Source organism: Polypterus senegalus, chromosome 4, assembly GCF_016835505.1.
Source record: "Polypterus senegalus isolate Bchr_013 chromosome 4, ASM1683550v1, whole genome shotgun sequence".
NCBI classification, from domain to species: Eukaryota; Metazoa; Chordata; class Cladistia; order Polypteriformes; family Polypteridae; genus Polypterus; species Polypterus senegalus.
The window spans coordinates 235,446,636-235,466,508 of NC_053157.1; the positions used below are offsets into that span (position 1 = coordinate 235,446,636).

Sequence of the window (19,873 nt, forward strand, 5' to 3'; positions counted from 1 at the left end):
CCTGTAGACCTTCCCTTTCACTCTTGATGATACCCATCTGTCACAAATCACTCCTGACACTCTTCTCCACCCACTCCACCCAGCCTGCACTCTCTTTTTCACTTCTCTTCCACAATCCCCGTTACTCTGTACTGTTGATCCCAAGTATTTAAACTCATCCATCTTTGCCAACTCTACTCCCTCATCCTCACCATTCCACTGACCTCCCTCTCATTCACACACATGTATTCTGTTTTGGTGGTCCTACTGACCTTCATTCCTCTCCTCTCATATCTCCACCTCTCTAGGGTCTCCTCAACCTGCTCCCTACTCACTACAAATCACAATGTCATCAGCAAACATCACAGTCCGCGGGGACTCCTGTCTAATCTCGTCTGTCATCCTATCCATCACCATTGCAAATAAGAAAGGGCTCAGAGCCGATCCCTGATGTAATCCCACCTCCATCACTCCTACTGCAGACCTCACCACTGTCACACTTCCCTCGTACATATCCTGTACAACTCTTACATACTTCTCTGCCACTCCCGACTTCCTCATACAACACCACAGCTCCTCTCAGTCACCCTGTCATATGCTTTCTCCAGGTCCACAAAGACGCAATGCAACTCCTTCTGGTCTTCTCTAAACTTCTCCATCAACATCCTCAGAGCAAACATCTCATCTGTGGTGCTCTTTCTTGGCATTAAACCATCCTGCTGCTCACTAATCATCACCTCACTTCTTAACTGAGCTTCCTCTACTCTTTTCCATAACTTCATGCTGTGGCTCATCAATTTTATCCCCCTGTAGTTACTACAGTCCTGCATATCATCCTTATTCTTAAATATCTGCACCAGTACACTTCTTCTACACTCCTCATCATCCTCTCACTTTCCAAGATTCCATTAAACAATCTGGTAAAAACTCCACTGCCATCTCTCCTAAACACCTCCATGCTTCCACAGGTATGTCATCTGGACCAACGGCCTTTCCATTCTTCATCCTCTTCATAGCTGTCCTTACTTCCTCCTTGCTAATCCTTTGCACTTCCTGATTCACTATCTCCACATCATCCAACCTCTTCTCTCTCTCGTTCTCTTCATTCATCAGCCACTCAAAGTACTCTTTCCATCTGCTCAACACACTCTCCTCGCTTGTGAGTACGTTTCCATCTTTATCACCCTAACCTTCTGCTCATCTTTCCCAGCTCGGCCCCCCTGTGTAGTCCACGGTCTTTTTCTCCCTCCTTAGTGTCCAACCTCTCATACAACTCATCATACGCCTTTTCTTTAGCCTTCGCCACCTCTCTCTTCACCTTGCGCCTTATCTCCTTGTACTCTTGTCTACATCTCTCTGACTATCCCACTTCTTCTTTGCCATCCTCTTCCTCTGTATTTCCTTATTCCACCACCAGGTTTCCTTTTCCTCCTTCCTCTTTCCAGATGTCACATCAAGCACCCTTCTTGCTGCCCCCCTTACTACATCTGCTGTAGTTGCCCAGCTGTCTTCACTGCCACCCAGTGCCTATCTCACCTCCTCCCTAAACGCAACCTTACAATCTTCCAATTTCAACTTCCACCATTTGGTCCTTTGCTCTGCCCTCACTCTCCTCCTCTTCTTGATCTCCACCATCTTATGATGTCTAACTACACTTTCCCCTGCCACCACTTTTCAGTATTTAATGTCCTTCAGACCCCCTGCATAGGATGTAATCTACCTGTGTGCATCTTCCTCCACTCTTGTACGTCACCCTATGTTCCTCCCTCTTCTTAAAATACGTATTCACCACAGCCATGTCCATCCTTTTGGCAAAATCCACTATCCTCTGACCTTCTTCATTCCTCTCCTTGACACCATACCTTCCCATCACCTCCTCGTCTCCTCTGTTCCCTTCACCAACACGTCCATTGAAATCTGCTCCAATCACCACTATCTGTTCATCACTTCCTCCAACTCTCTCCAAAAATGTTCTTTCTCTCCCATTGCACACCCAACTTGTGGTGCATATGCACTAACAACATTCATCATCACACCTCCAATTTCCAGCTTCATCATCCTCAGTCTGTCCATACTCTTCCTTCAGAATAACTCCTACCCCATTTCTCCTCCCATCCACACCATGATAGAATAATTTGAATCCAACTCTGATCCACCTGGCCTTACTCCCTTTCCATATAGTCCCTTCACACACAATATATCCACCTTCCTTCTCTCCATCATATCTGCTAACTCTCTCCCCTTACCAGTCATACTGCCAACATTCAAATTACCTACCCTCAGTTCCACTCTCTTTACTTTCCTCCTGCCTCCAGACACATCTTGCCCCTCTTCTTCTCTTTCTTCGGCCAGCAGTAGCCCAATTTCTGCCAGCACCCTGTTGGCTAACAGTACTGGTGGCGGTCATTGTTAACCTGGGGCTTGACCGATCCGGTATGGAAATTTGTATTGTTGTCTGCATATTGATTTGGCAAAATTTTACACCGGATGCCCTTCCTAATGTAGCCCTCCCCATTTACCTGGGCTTGGGATCGGCACAAAGAAACACACTGGTTTGTGCATCCACTGTGGCTGGGTTGCATAGTTACCTATAGGACCCTACTGTTAATATCCCCTTTGGGTGTGTCACGGTAATAAGAGTTGCGTCACAATAATAGAAAAGTGTCCCAAAGTCGCTTAACTACTAACATCAGCAAAACGGTATACCTTTTAGTTTTCCTCCTGCCGCTAATACACAAGTGAGGCCTAGGACAGAGACAAAATAAAAATAATAATAGATTTTATTTATATCGCGCTTTATATTTAACAATCTCAAAGTGCTACAAAATAAGATTAAAATTAACAAACAAAAAAATCTATAGAAATAATTTAACAAAAAGCCTTTCTAAAAAGATAAGTTTTTAGGTTTCGTTTGAAGGCATCAATTGACTGTGGGGCTCTCAAGTAGTCGGGGAGGGAATTCCACAACCTCGGCCACCGAAGAAAAGGCTCTATCACCCATACTGCTAAGTTTAGCTCTGGGAACTTGAAGAGTGTTAGCATGCACAGAGCGAAGGGTGCGTGAGGAAGTATGAGGGATAAGGATTTCCTGTAAATACAGGGGAGCAGATCCATAAATGCACTGATGGGTAAGGAGGGAAACCTTGTACTCAATTCTAAGTGGTACAGGGAGCCAGTGAAGGGTTTTCAAGATAGGAGTGATGTGGCTATGCTTTCACACCCTCATCAGGATCCTGGCAGCGCTGTTCTGAATGTACTGAAGTCTCTGGATACTCTTGCCAGGAATCCCAATGAGGAGCGCATTACAGTAATCCAGCCTGGACGAGACAAAGGCATGGACAAGCCTCTCTGCATCTGCCAGGGTAATTGTTGGACGGAGTTTAGCAATGTTCCTGAGATGGTGAAAAGATGATTTACAGAGATGTTTAATGTGGGTGTCAAAAGTTAGTTGAGAATCCATTTTAACACCCAAGTTTGTAACAAATGTAGAAAGAGGTATCTTTTTTTCCTGAAAAAGTGACACTGGTGATGGTAGTGGAACGAAGCTGGTGTGGTGTGCCAACTAAAATGGCTTCTGTTTTAGATCTGTTTAGCTGAACGAAGTTGAGCCTCATCCATGCCTCTATTTCCTCCAAACAAATAGTCAGTGTAGATGTTGGCAGAGGAGCAGTAGAGGAGGTGGGAGTAGTCCTAAGATAAAGCTGAGTGTCATCGGCATAACAATGAAAAGTAAGACCATGTCTGCTAATGACACTTCCAAGGGGGAGCATATAAATGATGAAAAGGATGGGGCCCAACACAGAGCCCTGTGGAACACCACAGGTAACATTATGGGTGTGAGATTTTGCGCTGCCAAGTGCGACATACTCAGTTCTACCGGTCAAATAAGATGTAAACCAATTTTGAACAGTTCCTGAAGGTCCAAGGGTGTGTATTGCAGACGGTGAAGAAGATTATTATGATCAATTGTATCAAAAGCAGTTGTCAGGTTTAAGGAGAATGAGTAAAGAAGGAGAACCAGTATCTGCTGACATCATCAAAAGACGCCTTTCAATTACCTGATATCTCTTCATTTCAATTTTTTTTCTTACGATTTCAATAGTTTCTAGGACCCTGGGCTTTTTACAGCACGGGCTTACACAGCTAGTGTCAGAATAAATGTGTGTAAATATTATTATTATTTTTTAAATTAACTGAAACGTTAATAGTTGACTCATTCATTTATAATAATAAATTCACTACCGGTATACCGTGGCTTCGCCGCACATAATAATGACATAGGACAAACTTTAAAAATCAGTAGATGTTAGCACTGTATCTGATCGTGTTTAGCTCTGACGGGAAAGCGTCCCCAGTCTGGAGAGAGAAGCACACGGCCGTGATATCTCTGGCAATCAGCATCTACCCTCTAAAACACACGGAGCTCTGGTCTCTCTCTCTCAAAAAACGTCAAACGTTACTCTTTAACAATCTCTAGGTGATAACGTCTGCTGAACAAACGGATATCACTAGCTAAGCGGAGGCGAGGTGCACTCCAACACGTGGCGAGACGTACAGAGGCTGGCGAGGGAATGAGGAAGGCCCCGCCCCCTTGCTCTCGGCGACTCTGTTTGATTTGCATAAATACATCGGGACTGCAAGCGAACTCTGGTACTTAGCGCGATGGATGAAGTCACAAAATCAACCGGAAAGTTCAAACAAATTATTGAAAACAACCTGATCTAAATCCGTTGAGTAATTCTCTCGTGAAACACGGACAGACATACGGACCATGAAATTTTGAAAACCGATTCTCAGCGAGCCCCTATGGACCAAGGGTAACCTACATTCCAAATGTCAAGTCCCAAGTCCTTATGGTTTGGGAGATTTGGTGATGAGTGAGTCAGTGGTCAGTCAGTTAGTCAGTCATTGTCCTACCTGCTGTATCCTAACACAGGGTCACGGGGGTCTGCTGGAGCCAACCCCAGCCATCACAGGGCGCAAGGCAGGAACAAATCTCCTGGTAGGGCGACAGCCCACTGCAGGGCACACATACCCACACACCAGGGAAAATTAAGGATAGCCAATGCACCTAACCTGTATGTCTTTGGACTACGGAAGGAAACTGGAGCACCCGGAGGAAACCCACGCAGACATGGGGAGAACCCGTGAAGCAAACCCCAGTCTCCTTACTGCGAGGCAGCAGCGCTACCACTGTGCCACCGTGCCGCCATTGGTAATATTTTCCATTAAAATATTGCAAAGCAGTACTTACTCATGCTTAAATACGACGGACTTCACCTTGATGTATGACATTTCTTGTTTTGCCGAGTTGCATACGAAGCGTGAATTTTTAATTTTGATTTTAGAACATTAGAAGACTCTAGACGAGAACAGGTCATTCAGCCCAACAAAGCTGGCCAGTCCTCTCCACTTATTTCCTCCAAGAAAACATCAAGTCGAGTTTTGAAAGTCCCTAACGTCTTACTGTCCACCAGACTACTTGGTCTCTTATTCCAAGTGTCTATCGTTCTTTGTGTAAAGAAAAACTTCCTAATGTTTGTGCGAAATTTACCCTTAACAAGTTTCCAACTGTGTCCCCGTGTTCTTGATGAGCTCATTTTAAAGTCACCGTCTCGATCCACTGTACTAATTTCCTTCATAATTTTAAACACTTCACTCATGTCACCTCTTAATCTTCTTTTGCTTAAACTGTAAAGGCTCAGCTCTTTTAATCTTTCCTCATAATTCAACCCCTGTAGCCCCGGAATCAGCCTAGTCGCTCTTCTCTGGACCTTCTCTAGTGCTGTTATGTCCTTTTTGTAGCCTGGAGTCCCAAACTGCACACAGGACTCCAGATGAGGCCTCACCAGTGTATTATAAAGGTTGAGCAGAACCTCCTGTGACTTGTACTCCAAACATCAAGGCGCTATATGACCTGACACTCTGTTAGCCTTCTTAATGGCTTCTGAACACTGTTGGAAAGTTGATAGCTTAGAGTCCACTATGACTCCTAAATCCTTCTCATAAGGTGGACTCTCGATTTTCCGACCGCCCATTGTGTAGTCAAATGTAATATTTTTACTTCCTATGTGTAATACTTTACATTTACTGACATTAAATTTCATCGTCCACAAATCTGCCCAAGCCTGTATGCTATCCAAGTCCTTCTTTAATGATATAACGGATTCCAAATGATCTGCTAATCCACCTATCTTGGTATCATCTGCAAACTTAACCAGCTTGTTACTTATATTCCTATCTGAATCATTTATATATATTAACACTAGAATTACCAGAGCCTACGAAAAAACTCGTAATTCCGTCCCACCTTAAATCGCTTCTTAAATCCCTTCACACCTCTCCATGCGCCCTTTGTCTTCTAAATGTGCTGATAAAGAGAAGCTTGGAGCAGCCGGCTATTCCATCCCCCCACCAATTTAGAATGTGAACGAACTTCTCTCAGCTCAGGCCTTGATTGAGTATCTGGGAGTGAAGTGGAGTTTTAGAGTGGAAATAATAGATCGTTATTTGGAACACACGCATTTCATGTCTGTTCCGTTTCTACAGTAATCTGTGTACACACATTGTTAAAACAGAAACGTTTTTTATATTCTAGTAGTAGATGACAAAATGTAGGCATAAACTATATAGTATATGAAGCTTGAAGTCCAAATAGCAAAGAAACATTTTCACAAGAATAACACAATTGTGCTTTTATTCAAAAATATAACTGCAGAAACAAAAAGCTGCCTTAACATGCGACATTGACAGCCATTTATTGTAACTGCCTCCGTGGTTTAATAGAATCAGCCACTGACTAGGAATAAAAAGGTCGCGAGTTCGATCCTGCACCACTCTGTTTTGAGAAGTAAACTGCTGTTAGTCTTACTGTTTTAGAATAAAAGCATACATTTGATTTCAGTGTGTAACAGCCGGTGCAATTTATGATCCTTTTAAAGGTTAGCTTTGTTTTTTTTTTTTTTATTCACTTTTCATTCTCTCAGTCGCGTTCAGAATCAATCCATACAACACCATCTGACACGGCTGTTTTCACTAAAGACGCGCTATAGCTCTGCAGTGTACCACGATGCATACTAATGCCCCAAAAAAGGGTTCTGACACACAGGCGCTGGCGAAGCTGCCTTCTTAAGTATCTCACCATCACTTGATTTTCTTTTTATTCAGTTTTATTGAGTGTCCCTGCCAGTCCCCGCATGTTGCTGTATGCTGGATATTTTCACATGTATTGTCTCTTTCTTCAGGTGTGTAATAGAAACCACAGCATAGAGAGAAGTGTGTACATTGCTTCTTACAGGAAAAGGCGATGGAAAAATGCGTGAAAAAGTGCACTTTTGTTATACTTTTACACCAATATATGTTCCTGTGTTTGAACGACACGGGCAGATGGGGAGTGTCTGATGATTGCATAGAGTGCCGAAGTTACTGCTCTTTACTATTCGCTCCTCTGCATGTCCTGGAGTACAAAAGAAACAGCATACAGCAACATGCGGGGACTGGCAGAAACACTCAATAAAACTGAATAAAAAGAAAATCAAGTGACGGTGAGATACGAAGAAGGCAGCTTCGCCAGCGTTTGTGTGTCAGAACCTGGGGGGTTGTCATTAGTATGCATCGTGGTACACTGCAGAGCTATAGCGCATATTTATGTAAAAACAGCCGTGTCAGATGGGGTTGTATGGATTGATTCTGAACGCGACTGAGAGAATGAAAAGTGAATTAAAAAAATAACCTTTACAAGGATCATAAATTACACCGGCTGTTACAGACTGAAATCAAATGTAGGCTTTTATTCTAAAACAGTAAGACTAAGAGCAGTTTACTTCTCAAAATGGAGTGGCGCAGGATCGAACTCGTGACCTTTTGATTCCCAAGCGGGAAGTGATTCTATTGAACCACGGAGACAGTTACAATAAACTGCTGTCAATGTCGCATGTTAAGGCGGCTTTTTGTTTCTGCAGTTATATTTTTGAATAAAAGCGCAATTGTGTTATTCTTATGAAAATGTTTCTTTGCTATTTGGACTTCAGGCTTCATACACTATATAGTTTATGCCTACATTTTGTCATCTACTACTAGAATATAAAAACGTTTCTGTTTTAACAATGTGTTGACACAGATTACTGTAGAAACGGAACAGACATGAAATGCGTGTGTTCCAAATAACGATCTATTATTTCCACTCTAAAACTCCACTTCACTCCCAGATACTCAATCAAGGCGTGAGCTGAGAGAAGTTCGTTCACGTTCTAAACTGGTGGGGGGATGGAATAGCCGGCTGCTCCAAGCTTCTCTTTATCAGCACATTTAGAAGACAAAGGGCTGGCGGAGAGGTGTGAAGGGATTTAAGAAGCGATTTAAGGTGGGACGGAATTACGAGTTTTTTCGTAGGCTCTGGTAATTCTAGTGTTAAAAATAGCAGCGGTCCCACACTGCCCCCTGCTGGTCACCACTCTTAACATCACCCAGTTCTGATGAGGTTCCTCACACCATCATTACCCTCTGCTTCCTGTGTCTGAGCCAATTCTGCACTCATCAAAAAACATCACCCTGAACTCCCACTTCTTTTAGTTTGATGCCCAACCTCTCATGTGGCACCTTATCAAATGCTTTCTGAAAGTCCAGATAAATAATCTCATCTGCTCCACTCTGGTCATATCCTTTTGTGTCCTCCTCACAGAATTCCAACATGTTAGTAAAACACGACCTCCCTCTTCTGACCCCATGCTGACTGTTCCTAATAACTCCTGTCCTTGCCATGTGTTGCTCAATCTTATCCTTAATTCCTTCCATTCATTTGCATGTTAAGCTTACTGGCCTACAGTTGCTCTGATCTGCCCTGTCACCCTTTTTATATAATTGGATGATATTTGCCATTTTCCATTCCTTCAGAATCTCTCCAGTGTGCAGTGACTTCCTAAAAATATGTGTCAAGGTTTATATTTGTACTCACTAGCCTCCTTAAGAACACGACGATAAATATTATCTGGGCCTAGTGATTTGTTTGATTTCATCTTATTTAATCTGAGCAGCATTTCTCCCTCTACAATTTCCAAATCCCTCAGTACCTCCTTAGTAGTCCCTGTTACTGCTCTGAGGTTATCCACTTGCTCATTTGTAAACACCTCAGAAAAATGTAAGTTTAGGGCATCTGCTATTTCATTGTCTGTATCTTTTAATTCTCCTTTACTATTCCTGATGAACTTGACCTCCTCCTTGACTGTTCTTTTACTACTAAAATACTGAAAGAATCTCTTGGGGTCTTCTCTCACCTTATCTGCTCTATTCCTCTCCAACTGTCTTTTAGCCTCTCTAATATCCTTCTTAATGGTTGCCCTCATGTTCTCAAACTCTCTATGATTCTCTTTGCAGTCATTAGTCTTATATGCCTTATAAAGCAGTTTTTTCCTTTGCAACTTCTTTTTAAAATCTTTATTAATCCATCGTGGAGTTTTTTTTAGTTTCCTATTAATTCCACGTTTAGGTCTGTATCTGTCCTGCATTACATGTAAAACATTTTTAAACCTGTTCCACTGCTCCTCGACTGTCTCCACATTTAAAAGCTTATCCCAGTCTATCATAGTTAGACTTTGTCGCCTCTGCTCAGAATTAGCCTTAGTAAGGAAACTTAGTAAGGAAAGTTCATCTTAACAATTTTATTCTTTGCATCTGCACTCTTACAAAATACTGAGAATTGTATGACATTATGGTCACGTGACCCTAGTGGTCCAATCACCTCTACACCCTCAATTCTAACCTGATTATTACAGAATACTAAATCCAGACAGGCTTCACCCCGTGTTGGTGCTTTAACATGCTGTGTTAAAAAACAGTCGCTGATTACTTCTAAAAACTCCTGCTCTTGTGCTCCTCCATCTGCAAGGTTATCCCAGTTAATATTTAGATAATTAAATTCCCCCATGGGGCCGCACGGTGGTGCAGTGGTAGCGCTGCTGCCTCGCAGTTAGGAGACCCGGGTTCGTTTCCCGGGTCCTCCCTGCGTGAAGTTTGCATGTTCTCCCGTGTCTGCGTGGGTTTCCTCCGGCGCTCGGTTTCCTCCCACAATCAAAGACATGCAGGTTAGGTGGATTGGTGATTCTAAATTGGCCCTAGTGTGTGCTTTGTGTGTGGGTGTGTTTGTGTGTGTCCTGCGGTGGGATGGCACCCTGCCTGGGATTGGTTCCTGCCTTGTGCCCTGTGTTGGCTGGGATTGGCTCCAGCAGACCCCCGTGACCCTGTATTCGGATTCAGCGGGTTAGAAAATGGATGGATGGAAGTCCCCCATGACTATAATATCCCCCTGTAAACTTGCATTTTTGATATTACTAAAAAGATGTGTGTTGAAATTACTGTCTGAATTGGGTGGTCTATAACACACTCCTAAAATAAGACCTTTTTCCCTAATATTTTCCAGGAGAAGCCAGATGTCCTCACTAAGATTTTGAATAAATTCACTTAGTTAGGATTACAAATAAGTAAGGAAAGGAACAACATTTCTAATGAACTGTCTACTCGCCAAGAAGGTCAAGCTGATTTTAAAAGATGAAGTGAACAACAACATTTATTTCTATAGCACAATTTCATATAAAAAGTAGCTCAAAGCGCTTTACATAATGAAGAATAGAAAAATAAAAGACACAGTAAGAAAATAAAATAAGTCAACATAAATTAACATAGAATAAGAGTATGGTCTGATGGCCAGGGGGCACAGAAAAAACAAAAACTCCAGACAGCCGGAGAAAAAAAAATAAAATCTGCAGGTATTCCAGACCATTAGACCGCGCAGTCCCCTCTGGCCATTCTACCTAACATAAATGAAACAGTCGTCTTTGGATTTAGGGTTCTCACGGACGGACTTGAAGATGATGGTCACATAGACTTCTGGCTTTTAATCCATCCATCATTGTTGGAGCATCATGAGGCTTTGAGGAGGTGGAGGTGGTGCAGGCCACCACCACAAAGAAACCGGAAAAAGAAACAGAAAAGAGAGTAGGGGTCAGTACTGATTTTAGAGCCTCCATGAATAGTTATTATGATGAATTGAACATACAGAGTATCAGGATTAAGTTAAATTGAAGTTATAAAAAGGCCATGTTAAAGTAATGTGTTTTCAGCAGTGTTTTAAAGTGCTCTACTGTATCAGCCTGGCGAATTCCTATTGGCAGGCTATTCCAGATTTTAGGTGACTAACAGCAGAAGGCCGCCTTACCACTTCTTTTAAGTTTAGCTCTTGGAATTCTAAGGAGACACTCATTTGAGGATCTGAGGTTACGATTTGGAATATAAGGTGTCAGACACTCCGATATATAAGATGGAGCGAGATTATTTAAGGCTTTATAAACCATAAGCAGTATTTTAAAGTCAATCCTGAATGACACAGGTAACCAGTGTAGTGACATCAAAACTGGAGAAATGTGTTCGGATTTTCTTTTCCTAGTTAGGATTCTAGCAGCTGCATTCTGCACTTCGTTGCAAGTGATTTATGTCTTTTGGGTAGTCCTGAGAGGAGTGCGTTACAGTAATCTAGTCGACTGAAAACAAACGCGTGAACTAATTTCTCAGCATCTTTCAGTGATATAAGAGGTCTAACTTTACTTATGTTTCTTAAGTGATAAAATGCTGTCCTAGTGATCTGATTAATATGCGATTTAAAATTCAGATTACAGTAAACAGTTACCCCTAAGTTTTTTACCTCCATCTTGACTTTTAATCCTAATGTATCCAGTTTATTTCTAATAGCCTCATTGTATCCATTATTGCTATTTACTAAGATTTCAGTTTTTTCTTTATTTAACTTAAGAAAGTTACTATTCATCCAATCTGAGATACAAGTCAGACATTGTGTTAGTGAATCAAGAGAGTCGGGGTCATCAGGTGCTATTGATAAGTACAGTTGTGTGTCATCAGCATAGCTGTGGTAGCTCACGTTGTGCCCTGAGATAATCTGACCTAACGGAAGCATGTAGATTGAGAAGAGCAGCGGACCCAGGATAGAGCCTTGTGGAACACCATATCGGATATCATGTGTCTTTGAGATTTGATTACCACAACTAACACAGAATTTTTTCCCTGCCAGGTAGGATTCAAACCAAGACCCTGCCAGACAGGCCCACCCATTGACTAAGGTGATTTCTAAGAATATTGTGATCAATGGTGTCAAATGCAGCACTCAGATCTAAGAGGATGAGAACAGATAAATGGCCTCTGTCTGCATTCACTCGCAAATCATTTACTACTTTAACGAGTGCAGAAAAAGCCACGTTGGACAAATAAAAGACAAGAATTTGAAAGGTTGTTTTCTATTCTCGTCAATAGCTGCGTTGTTTATTACCAGTACGGAAGGGAAGATTCAAAAATGTAAAAAATGTAATGTAAAGTGTTCTCACTACTTCTGCAAATGGCGATTGGTGTACGGCTTTCAAATTTTACCAATGATAAGGATAAGGGGATTTCCAAATTTTAAGACCCATTTTCGAAATTTTATAAATTCCTACTGGACAGTCCATGGCACGTTAAGAATGAGGACATGTTCGGGGAGAATGAGGCCGGTTGGCATCCCTACCATTATAAGAAGAGGGCGCCGACCCACACCGTCACACACTGACTCTGTCCGTCAGCGAATTGATATTTGTAATGGCTAGCAAGCGTGACTGCGTATGAGTTTGTGCCCTCACTTTAATTGAGGTGTGGCACAGCAGCACATCACAGGCCGAGTCTCTTCGAAATGGTGGTCTTAGTTTAAGTCGAATCAAGACTTTGGATCTATCTCTGTCACATTTTAACTGAACAACTGCCAGTGTTAATTGACTCCAAATGCCAAAAGCCCGAATTATGACACTTTTGGCCCTTTCCCTGTTCTTTGCTTTGCTTCGGTCGGTTGAACTTTGTCTCTTTATCAAGTAGCTTTTCATTCCAAATCTGCTCAGATCTTCTAAATTTAACATGGATTGTTCAAATCACACTTAGTAACTTAGTTGGTATTTTTCTGTGTTCGTTAAAAACGCTGGATATGAACCAAGAAATGTGCTCAGGTTCTTTCGAGAGACTTTATGCAGTAATTATTTTGCTTCTCTTTTGATAGATTAATTAAAAGGAGACCCCTTTCCATACATTGAGGCGTCTAATGGCCTTCAGGACGGAGCTGTCCAAGTGAGAAGGGAGTCTTAGAGGAGAAGAGCAGACGCTTGTCGGGAGAGAGGGAAGAGTTTAACACGGAGCTTGGCCTCGACCAACTGTGATGACATGGACGAGAGACTGGCACGCATTAAACAAGAGGACTGTGAAGGGGCCACACCTGAGGATGCGATTGCGGAGGTGGAGGACTGCAGAGGAGGGATTTCAGTTTTTACAGAGGAGGAGTGCAAGGGGGAGACGGTTGAAGTTAAAGTGGAGAATATCGAGGAGCTCTCAGTGAGCCCTAAACTGCAATACCTAGAAACTGAAAATATTGTCAAAGAAGAGATTTTCAAGGAGACCCTTTCCAGTTTGCAGCCCTGGGTCGCTAATATTGGACAACTGGCTACCCAGCAGGATTCTGTGGAGCTGAAATCTGAGATGAATGAAGAAAATGGGAGAGAAGGCGATGAGCAGAAATTGTGTGGGAGTGCCAGTATGGGTAAGTGATGTGATTTTGAACACAAAAGGCAGCGTAACTGATCACATTTACAAATTCTGTCCTATTGTCTTCAGGTGAAAATGAGAGAGAGAAGTGCAAACAGAAACCAAGCTGCTTGGGTACACAACAAGTAACAAGAGCTGACCTGACAAAGTAATAAACTGTAAAGGTTTTTGCAAACCTGAAAGCATCCTGACCTGACTTTTCCATATAAAACTGTCATTTTAGGAGTAGACATCATCAATATGATCTTTAATGAAATGAAACGGTCATCTTTAACATCTGTGTTCTATCAGGGGACAGATCTGCATCAAACGAAAATCCTAAAATCATTCCATCCATGCGTTGACTCTGATCCAAAGGCTTCGGTCATCTCGTAACGCTGTATCCAGTGTCACCAGACGGAGTGGTTTGTGTTTTGGTCAGACTCGCATCCTCACACAGACTAACGTTTACTGAGAAAGTGGATTGGTAAAACACAGCACTGACCTTACGCTGAATATTATGTGAAATACTTGCGCAGAATATGTGGGTGAAGTCTAAGGGCTCGTTTATACTTCACGCTCAGAACGCTTACCCGCACGCATCATGACTGCCACGCGTTCCTATCGTTCATTTGACGCATCCTCTGAGCAGGTCCTACGAAATTAACGCGACGCGTGTGCGAGTTGCAGTACCAGCAAAAAGTCGGGGGGCGCAGTGTGCTTAAAGTCGAAACGTGACGTCGGAGTCTCTGGTTACTATCTACATGTGACAGAATGATGCTTTGAGGATCGATGTGCGCGCTTCAATGTTTGATGAATGGTTCGATGTGGTGAAGCAAAATGCCGACATACAGATGGATTCGTGGGGCTTTTATATTCAAGCGTCGCATATTCTCCATTGTAATGACACGATACATTTTAAAAGTCTCACATACCATCTTCTGTACCAACTTTTTTTTTCTGGGGCTTCCTCCTGACCTGACAGCAGCGGCAAACAGCAATAGATTGCCACACAGAACACATTCAATGTATGATATTCTAACTCTCTGCACTTTTAGAATCCTAAGATTTATACTTGATATCACTTTCATGATGAAATGTTTTGAAGTACGTACAGTCATATGAAAAAGTTTGGGACCCCCTCTTAATTCCTTGGATTTTTGTGTATCATTGGCTGAGCTTTCAAAGTAGCAACTTCCTTTTAATCTGTACAACATGCCTTATGGAAATAGAAGGATTTCAGCAGTGACATTAAGTTTATTGGATTAACAGAAAATATCCAATATGCATCATAACAAAATTAGACGGGTGTATAAATGTGGGCACCGCAACAGAGATATGACATCAATACTCAGTGGAGCCTCCTTTTGCCTCTCGACGCTGTCCTCCTGTAGCCAGTGATGAGTGTCTGGATTCTGGATGGAGGTATTTCTGACCATTCTTCATACAAGATCTCTCCAGTTCAGTTCAATGTGATGGCTGCCAAGCACATGGACAGCCTGCTTCAGATCATCCCATAGATTTTTATGATGATATTCAAGTCGGGGGACTGTGACGGCCATTGCAGAACATTGTACTTCTCCCTCTGCATGAATGCCTTTGTGTTTTGGGTCATTGTCTTGTTGGAATATCCAACCCCTGCGTAACTTCAACTTTGTGACTGATGCTTGAACATTATCCTGAAGAATTTGTTGATATTGGGTTGAATTCATCCGACCCTCGACTTTAACAAGGGCCCCAGTCTCTGAACTGGCCACACAGCCCCACAGCATGATGGGACCTCCACCAAATCTGACAGGAGGTAGCAGGTGTTTTTCTTGGAATGCGGTGTTCTTCTTCCACCATGCAAATCGCTTTTTGTTCTGACCAAATAACTCCATGTTTGTCTCATCAGTCCAAAGCACTTTGTTCCAAAATGAATCTGTCTTGTCTAAATGAGTATTTGCATACAACAAGCGACTCTGTTTGTTTGCTTCTTTCTCCTCACCCTGCCATACAGATGTGCTGAATTGTAGAACGATGTACAGATACACCATCTGCAGCGAAATGTTCCTGCAGGTCTTTGGAGGTGATCTGTGGGTTGTCTGTAACCATTCTCACTATCCTGCTCATATGCCGCTCCTGTATTTGTCTTGACCTACCAGACCTGCTGGTTTAACAGCAACTGTGCCTGTGGCCTTCCATTTCCTGATTCCATTCCTTACACCTGAAACTGACAGTTTAAACCTCTGAGATGGCCTTTTGTAGCCTTCCCCTAAACCAGGAGACTCAACAATCTTTGCTTTCAGATCTTTGGAGAGTTGCTTTGAGGATCCCATGCTGTCTGTCACTCTTCAGAGGAGAGTCAAAGGGAAGGAAGCACAACTTGCAGTTGACCACCTTACATACCTTTGACTACTCATGACTGGACACTCCTGTCTATGAAATTCAAGGCTCAACGAGCTCATCCAACCAAGTAATCAGCATTGAGTAGTGACAGCCATTCAAATCAGCACAATGACAAGGGGACCCACATTTGTGCACAGCCAGTTTTTGACATTTGATTTCATTTCATAACTAAATACTGCGTCACTAAAAATCTTTGTTCGGAAAACACAGCAGTGCTCAGATGTTCCTAGGAAATGAAAGACGTACCACTGGTATCTTTATTGTTGAAAGGTGAGTCCATTATTATGCAGGCTGAGAGGGGTTCCCAAACTTTTTCATATGACTGTATGTTACATTTTACAGATAAATTGTTAATTTTGTTTAAATAATGAATACTGTTAATGATTACACACATGGGGGTGACATGGTAGCGCTGCTGCCTCACAGGGAGTCACGTCCCTGGTGTTCCCTCCCTGGAGTTTGCATGTTTTTTCCTGCTGGGTTTCCACACTGGGCTCCGGTTTTCTTCCAAAGATATGCAGATTTGGTGACACTAAAATGACGCCAGTGTAAGTGTCTGCTTGTATTCACCTTGTGATGATCTGAAGCCCCGACTAGAGATTGTTTCTCACTCGTGCCCAATGCTTTCTGGAATGGACACATCCCTGGATTGATGGATTTAATCATTAAACATCCTTTTCAGAGATATTGCGGTAAGGTGTCCTCAGAAATTAATGGCTGTTCCAGACAATTCACAACACAGCGAAGCCGAACCTGTTCTCACCAAGATGATCTCACACTGCCACCTGGTGGGTTCCTCCAGATTTACGCAAGTATAAAGAGTACAACGCTTGTGTAGCAGGAGCGTCTGCTGGAGCATGAAGTATAGACCTGGCCTTAGGGTTCAGTGGGCACTTGGGACTAAAATATATGTGATGTAATTTTCTAACCAAATCGGGGTTACAGGGGGCGCACAGTGGACAAGGCAGGAACAAACCCTGGACAGGGTACCAGTCCATCACAGGGTAAACACACACACAGGCCAATTTAGCGTTGCCGGTTCACTTAAACCTGCATGACTTTAGAAAGTGGGAGGAAACCCGGCAGACGCGGGGAAAACGTGCAAAACTAAAAACGAAAACGTGCAAACTCCACGCAGAGAGGAGCCGGGATGTGAACTCTGGTCTCATGACTACATGTAAGCTGTGGCTGACAGGGGGCACTCTGACCGCCCCAACCCGACACAGACACACGCATGAGGCACAAGTCTAAGCACACAGATTTTATTTTTCCTTTTCCCTTTGTGGGAAACGTCTTCCCCGTGTCCCACAACTACAACAACACACTCTCAGGCACAAGCACCGTACACAACACAATTCTTTTCTTCTTCTCTTTCTCTTTATTTTTTTTCTCCTCCTCAACAAGCTTCGTCTCCCTCCTCCCAACTCTGGCTCCCTGAGTGGTGTCTGCTGTCCCCTTATGTAAGGCACCCAGAAGTTTGATGACCTCCTCCCGGCAGCACTTCTTGGTATGGCGGATGAACTGCCCATGAGGGCTGAGCAGTTGCTGCAGGACCCCCTGTACCAGGGCTGTACCAAACTCTAACTGCCATGGAGTCCAGGGGGGCTGCTGTCTATCACTCGGGGGGAGGTAACGCTCTGGCCACGCTTGCTTCCCCAGGTCCTACCAGCATGGAGGCATCCCTGGCCATCCGCCACAAAGTAAAAGCTTCATATGTCACTGTACTCTGTCGATATCACTGCAAAAGGACGAAGGTCCAAGGCTTTAGAGTCCTGGTGCTTCCTGTTTACGAGACATGGGCGCTATCCAGTGACTTGAGATGAAGACTGGACTCTTGGGTCCCGCTGGTTTGACTTTGTGTTGCTCACGGAGTGACCCAAATGAGGCACATGACCTGCATTGTGCAGGACCCTCACCCTGAGTGGCTGGACCAGGCCAAGGGGTCATATTTGCAGTGTTGGCCCTTCTTTCTTTTTCAAGACCTCTGCAATTCACCCTTGGCAGGCAGGCAGTCGATCGACTTCTGGGCCCAATCCTGATTGATGGCAGCCCCCCATTCTTGAAAATTAATGCTTGGGGTTTTCGTTTGTCCACCCGCCAGATGGAAATACTCGAAAATGTAACAAATAATACCAACATAAAAGTCATACAGCGTAGAATATATTCAACTCAATGCTCTCTCATGCCTAATATCTTGGGGAGACCCCAAAACTTTAGTCGATTAGAAATATATGTGTGACCCCAGCTTGTAAAGTCCCAACTCGCACACAACTTACTGTCGCTGCAGTCCCGCTCTCCGTTCGTCACACGTGTCCAGGCTTCTCAAACAAAGAGGTAAGAGAAACTCATTCGGCTGGGACTCTCTGGTGTTGAAGGCTTACTAAATTTAGGAAATGCCCAACATGGCGTGGGGCGCTCGCATTTACAGATTGTTTTTTATTTTTTGGTATTGGCACTGCAAATTGCTCACTTGCAGTTTACTCTGAGTTTGCAGTGCTGTGGGAATTTTCCCCCTGAGTGTGGGATCTTATGAAAGCATCGGTTCCCCTGTTAAATAATTCTGCCTTTTCATTTACCATGAGTGTTACTGATCTGCTCATGCCCGCGTATTCCGAGTGCCATTTCGGCCTGCGATTTCACCCATGTCTCGTGTCTCTCTTCGATCACACGCATGCGCAGCCGCATGCTCCTCTTTACGATCCCGCACGGTGCCATCTTAACATGCTCTGTAGACTTGGTGGGCGGCATGCTTGGCCCCGCTTTTCGAATGAATTCTTAAAATAATCGTTCAGATAAGTGTATCAATTGGTAATGCATGTGTATTACATCTTTAAAGTGAAATAAAAGCTCTAGAGAAAAAAAAAAAGATCTAAAACCGTTTAGTAGTTCTCTCGTTCGCTAGCTAAGTGGAGGTTGGTGCGTGAGTGAGGAGGGACCCTCCCCTCGGCCTGCTGCGTCTCTCTGATTCGCACAAATTTAATCGGTACCGCAAGCTCCCCCTCCCCTCAGCCTACTGCGTCTCTCTCAAATAAGAGCAAATATATTGCTCTTTGAGCAAACTGTGATACTTAGTGTGATAAGAGAAGTTGGAAAATCAACCGGAATGTTCAAGCAAATTCTAGAAAATCTGTTAAGTAGTTCTCTTGTTTGCTAGCTAAGCGGAGGTAAGATACACGCCCTGAGACTGGAGCATGAGTGAGGAGGGCGCTGCTCCCCTCCTCTCGGCCCACTACGTGAGTCTCGAATTTGTGTAAATAAATCGGTACCACAAGCGAAGTATGATACTTGGCGCGATAAGAGAAGTCGGAAAATCAACCGGATTGTTCAAGCAAATCCATCTGTTAATCCATCTCTTGTTTGCTAACCCGAGGTAAGATACACGCCCTGAGACTGGAGCAGGGTCACGGGGTCTGCTCCAATCCCAGCCAACACGTGAGTCACAATTTGTGTAAAGGAACCAATCCTGGGCAGGTATGATAACCCAGCGATAAGACACGGAAAATCACACCGGATTGTTCAAGCAAATTCTAGAAAATCTGTTAAGTAGTTCTCTTGTTTGCTAGCTAAGCGGAGGTAAGATACACGCCCTGAGACTGGAGCATGAGTGAGGAGGGCGCTGCTCCCCTCCTGTCTGTCTGTCTGTCTGTCTGTCTGTCTCGATAGGAGAAGTCGGAAAATCAACCGGAATGTTCAAGGAAATTCTAGAAAATCTGTTAAGTAGTTCTCTACGTTTGCTAGCTAAGCGGAGGTAAGATGCACGCCCTGAGACTGGAGCATGAGTGAGGAGGGCGCCGCTCCCCTCCTCTCGGCCCACTACATGTGTCTCGAATTTGTGTAAATAAATCAGTTCCACAAGCGAACTCTCATTCCTAGCATGATGGGAAGTCGCGAAATCAACCGGAATGTT

General features: G+C 43.4%; 1 protein-coding gene across 1 annotated transcript in view; it reads left to right on the top strand.

The window, feature by feature from the left end:
• Window positions 1-19,873, top strand: part of LOC120528190 (zinc finger protein 420-like) — a 69,025-nt gene that overhangs the window by 44,880 nt on the left and 4,272 nt on the right. The gene's annotated exons all lie outside the window — the stretch shown is intronic.